The sequence below is a fragment of the Cryptomeria japonica genome, unplaced genomic scaffold (genome assembly GCF_030272615.1).
Source record: "Cryptomeria japonica unplaced genomic scaffold, Sugi_1.0 HiC_scaffold_301, whole genome shotgun sequence".
Taxonomy (NCBI): Eukaryota; Viridiplantae; Streptophyta; class Pinopsida; order Cupressales; family Cupressaceae; genus Cryptomeria; species Cryptomeria japonica.
The window spans coordinates 14,030-19,907 of record NW_026729123.1 but is presented as its reverse complement, the minus strand read 5'-3'; positions in this window follow the sequence as shown (position 1 = coordinate 19,907).

The following is a 5,878-nucleotide window of genomic DNA, read 5'->3' as shown; positions in this document are numbered from 1 at the left end:
ATTATACCACATAACACATTCTCATATCTTGATATAGGTAAACAAAAAGATCAAGAATATTTAGGAATATTTATTGAGTGCTTTTAATGAAAAGTGATTAACATGAATAATATACTTTTACTAAAGAAAACTTTTTAAATGTTGTTCCTAAAATTACATGATTTTAGCATAATATTTTATAAGAAAATTTTAAAAATAATTATAATTATAGCTAACTATTTTTCCATATGTACTTTAATTAATGTACAAAATAAAAATAACATTATAATAAAATTATTATCTTAGAAATTAGATTAATTTTATAACCATTAATTTATATTCTTTAAATATATAATATTTTTCAACTAAATATATATATCTTTGATGAATAATTTTTAATAAAAAATTTAAAATATTTTATTATAATTTAAAAGGTTGTTCATTGTTGTGTAAGCTCACAAAATATCTATTTAATACAATTCTAGTTTATCACATTCTCTAAGTCAATTATGTGACTTTTATTTGTTGGGAAGAGTTGCTCTAAAAGAAATTTAGTCAATAAATTTTTTTATGTGACTTTCATTTTATTTAGTGGGAACAATGGTTAGTAATGACTAGAAATGCACACAACATTTGGTTTGATCATGAATACTTATAATTCGTTGCCTAGAAAATGTTCGGAATATGCAATTGAACATTCAATTTGCATTCATGCTTAGATCGACATGTCTTTTTCCATCTTGAACAATGGAAAGACAAATGCATCACACAATGAACTTTCTAATTTTGAAAGGATAGTTTAGTTTTGTTGTGACAACTAGTGGTTGTGTTTCTTCTAAATATAACAATTGATTGGTATGTGTTAAGTGAACTTTGTGTTTAGAGATGATTATAAAATAAATATATTAATAATATTTTATATTACAATAATAGTATACTGATTTTTAATGAAATATATTATTGAGAAATAAATAAGATTAATCAATTGATGTAAATAGGTGATGATTCTTAAATTTTTTTACATGCACGAATTTAAAAAATTAAAAAGATGAAGAAATCATTAATTGAAATATCAATAATCTAAGCGGTATCATAGTTGGGAAGTTTACCAAGTCTAGATTGTGACTTTGTGATTGTAGAGTTAGGTTGCATCTAGCATCATGACAATAAGAGCTCTATAAAAGAAAGAATCCATACAAAGGGTAGTTGGAAGTTGATATAATATTTGTAGAGCACTTTTAATTCACTCAATACTTTGTAGAATTCTAAAATAGTTAACCTAGGCTCAATTATTATAGAGAAACATATCATCTATTTCATCCATTATTTTTTAAATCTAATAGAATTACATACTTGTAATGAGGTAATATAATATTATTTTAAAAAATGGTTCATTCAAATCATTCAATGTTTCAATAAGCACTTTGTATTTCAAAAAAGATCCAAAGGTAAAATGTTGGAAGCAATAAAGAAAAGCCAAGTATATTTAATGGTCAAAGTTCTAGGAATCCAACCTATATATCTCTTGTTTGTTGGGATTACCATCAACCTTGTAAATATTTTGTGAGTAGTGACATGTATGTTGAGCTTAACCCCTTCGAAAGCCCATTTTAACCCACATACTTGATATTTATTAGATGGAAACCTGTATCTGCACATGGAACAAACAAGTTAGATAAAACATGATACTTGTTGTTTTCTCATTACATCTTTTCTACATTGATCTTCTCTGTTATGAATCTCATATAGCGGTGCATGCACAGTAGGAGTAGGTTTATGTATGTAGGAGTAAGCCGGAGCTCTAACGAAATTATTTTTCTCTCTATTTCAGGTCATCTCATGGAGTGGACAACGGGATGATTGGATCTACGAAGCTAACCAGAAGACCCTTCTCCAGAATTCATCAACCTATTCAAGCAATGATGGGTTCTTTCTTTCCCTTCTTCCTACATTCTTCTGTTCCTTTTGTGTTTGCATTTCTATGATCAATGTGATCTTTTCTCAGCTATTCCCATGACTTGTGTGGGATCTTGTGAATAGTTTTCTCTTTATAAATAAAGATATATTACATGCAGATGTTTTCTTTCTTGATTCATATATTTCATATTGGAAATAAGATACTTGTATGGCATACATTTTTTTTAATAAAGATAGTAAACTTGGAAAAAAATTGTGTACCTTTTCTCTGCAATACATAAGACTTGGTGTAGGTCACCAAGTTTTTTAAGTGTGATAAAATTTTGGTAACATTACCACCGAAACGTTTGTATATTTTTTTAATGGTTTTCTAGGTATTGTGTTTAGTGGAAAATTAATTATTATTTATTCTAAGTTAACTCCATGATTAAATGCATTTTAGTCAAAGCACTACTACTAATGGAAGGGTAACAAAATTTTGAATACTTATCTCGATTAAACATCACCTAAAATTTTGTACTACATTTTCTTAATTGCTTTGGCAGGTTTTGTCAATAGAGAAAACGTTAAAGTGTTCTTTATTTTAAAGTAAAATCCCATGATTAAACATAATTGACTCAAATTAGTATCAATAATGAATGGGTAACCAAAATTCCAATGTTTGATCATTGTAAACATTACCTAAAATATTGTAAAATATTTTTTAAAACAGTTTAATAAATTTTGTCTTTAGAGGAAGTTTTAAGTGTTTTTTTAATTTTGAAAGGAACTTCATAACTAAGTTCATTTGAGTTAAAGTAGTTCTAGTAGTATATGGGTTAAAAAGTTCAAATTCTTGACCAATGTAAATTTCACCTTAAATTTTATTTTAGATATTAATGGATGGGTAAGAAATTTTTCAAAGCTTCCAATCTTACAAACATCGCGTAGAAATTTGAGGCAATGTAGTACTAGTACTAGATGGGTGAGGAAAGTTTCAATGTTTCATTCCTATAAGGATTACATGAAATTTTGATCTACTATCTAGTAGGTTTGTCTTTAGAGTAAAGTTAAGTTTACTTAATTTTGAATAAAAAGCTATGGTTAAATGCATTTGATACAAAGTCGTGCTAGTAATGGATGGATAACAAAGTTTCAATTTTTGACCATGCTAAATATCATTTTAAATTTTGAGACAAAGTAATACTAGTATTGGATAGGGAAGGAATGATCGAATGCTTCACCACTGTAAACATCACTTGAAATTTTGTATTATGTTTTTCATAATTGATTTGATAAGTTTTCTCTTTAGAATAAATTAGATGTTTTTTATTTAAAAAAACCTGCATGATTAAATACATTTTAATAAAATAATACTTACAATAAATGAATAAAAAAAATATAATATTTCATCGTATTAAAAATTAAAAAATCATAAAGTGAAATTATTTCAAATCACTACTCCTAAAATATAAATGAACATATTTGACTCAAAAACTACTAAATTAAACCCTTGTAAAATATTATTTTCTTATCATTTTCTTTCTTTATCATTTTTATAATAGAGTTGTTCACCACACACCATCTACTATTTTGTTTTGGTAGATTTTGTCTTTACAAAAAAAAAAATTCTTAATTTTGAAAGAAACTCCATGATTAAATGCGTGAGTTAAAATAATACATATAATAGATGAATAAGAAAATTTCCAATATTTCATCTTATTAAAGCCTAAAAATAAAAATAAATAACATGCTAATTAAAATGTTCATTTTCATAAAAGTGAATTTTTTTGTCAAATCATACCTTATTTAATGATAAAGTTTATATTGTAGGCATCTAATAGTATTGAGTTCAAATCTTCTACAATATTAACAAGAGACACAAAGCGTCGAGTTCCTATCATCAATATGGTTAGTTTAGAGTAGTTGAAAGTAGAGATGCAATAGAGGGGCAGAGGAAGACAGAGAACAATATATAGAGATAGAGACAGGTAGAGGGAGAAATAGAGAGGAAGAGGTGGAGAGATAGAGAGAAAGAGATAGATAAATGTGTGTGTGTGTGTGTGTGTGTGTGTGTGTGTGTAGAGAGAGAGAGAGAGAGAGAGAGAGAGAGAGAGAGAGAGAGAGAGGTATATATGTTGTTTGCTTTAATTTTAACAATAGCATGTTGAGGAAGCCCATGATGAGTTGTGCAATATGTATGAGAAGTTAGATTAAGTTTAACATTTAGGAAAGAAAAAAAATCAATTGTATTTTTTTAAAAACGTTTTATGGATATTAAGATCATTAGCTAGTTTTATTATAAGAAAAAACATTATTTCTATAAATCTAGATTAAACAAATAAATAAAAATAATTATCTAATAATTGAGCTAGGATGGATAATCGAAATTGAATTATGTATTATAATTAAATAAAGGGAGAGGTGTACGTAGTTTTAGAATCAATGATAAATAAATGTGGTAGGTGTTGGTTGGAATATTTTTTCATTGTTGAAAGATTAGTTATTTTAGTTTGATGAATGTTTCAAACTCTAAATTGAAATTATGAACCAAATTCAACAAAAAATATACTTCTTTTCCCTATTTAATCACATTAAAAAATTGAAATTAGACTTGTATAGTGTAGTATGTAAGCATTAGATGTGAAATTGAAAAAAATATTGTATAGAGAAAATAAAAAAACTATTCCCTATAACAGTGGGCCAAAATATGATTTTTTACTTCTACATTTTTAATAAATAAAAATTGACTTGCATGTCATTAATTTTTTAGAACAAAAGTGTCTAAGTATAATTGAATCAAACAATAACATAAGAGGACTAATTGACTATTAATTCATTAATTAATTAAAATTTGTGAAAATGTATTTGTTAGAAATATTAAATTGAAAAGAAATAATTAAAGTTAAGATATTATATTATAATATTGTATACATCTTTTTTAATAGTATATTATTATTATATAATATTTAAATAAATTATTTTCATTATATTTAAGAAAATTATATTACTAAATTACATAAGGATTACCCCAATTTAACTTTTATATTTTTAATGTTGTCCAAAGGCGCCCGTTTCCACTATGACTTTGAATTTTCGGCAATGAATTTTCGGCTATAACAAGAATATTCCAAGAAACAAAAAAAAATAAAGAACGGAGGATTGCACTGGGACCGCCATGCTTACCCATCTCTATCTACTACGACCCCATGCAATACGACAATGAAAAAAGGATTGTTTACCCATAAAATCAAATCATGTGCTATGATGACATAAAATCAAATCATGTGCTATGATGAAATTTGTATGATACTTTGAAGAGTCTACAAGTAGAAATATTGCTATGGCCAACAATAGTAGCTTTCTAGAAAACGTCCTCAACACGCGCTGAACAGTCTGCTACTTAGTAAGGATTCATCAATTATCTGTTAGTGATGTATTGTAAACTCTATTGAAATTTATATAGACCAGTGCACATCTCTTCTTGTGTTTATTTTTTTCTCAAAAATATATTTCCACATAAATATTATATTTTTCGTATATTCCTTAATTTTCTTTTTTTTCCCTAATTTGTTTTCCTATTATCTCTATTTGGTTCTGCATTGGATCAATAATTATAATTACTAAAACTAGATTATCATTCTATAGATGTTTACCTTTATTTCAAACTTTATTTACTTTGAAGAAGTTCATAAATGAAACTTTAAAACTTTTCTTCCATGTTCCTTTTCATTATTTACCTCAATCTAGTTTGTTTATCTATTTTTGATCAATCTTAATTTTTCCTTGGCAAAGATTTTAGTCTTTACGATATTTCCTTTAAATAAGGGTTTGTGAACTTCATCCTACAGAGGGGAGGAGATGTTCAATTGCTCAAAAACATATTGTAGAAAGATCACCCACAAATCAAGATATTTACATTTTGAAATAGACATAAATTTGGTTGAACTATATTACCTGGTCCAAAAAAATGATCCTATAATATAACATATTTGTAAATTAA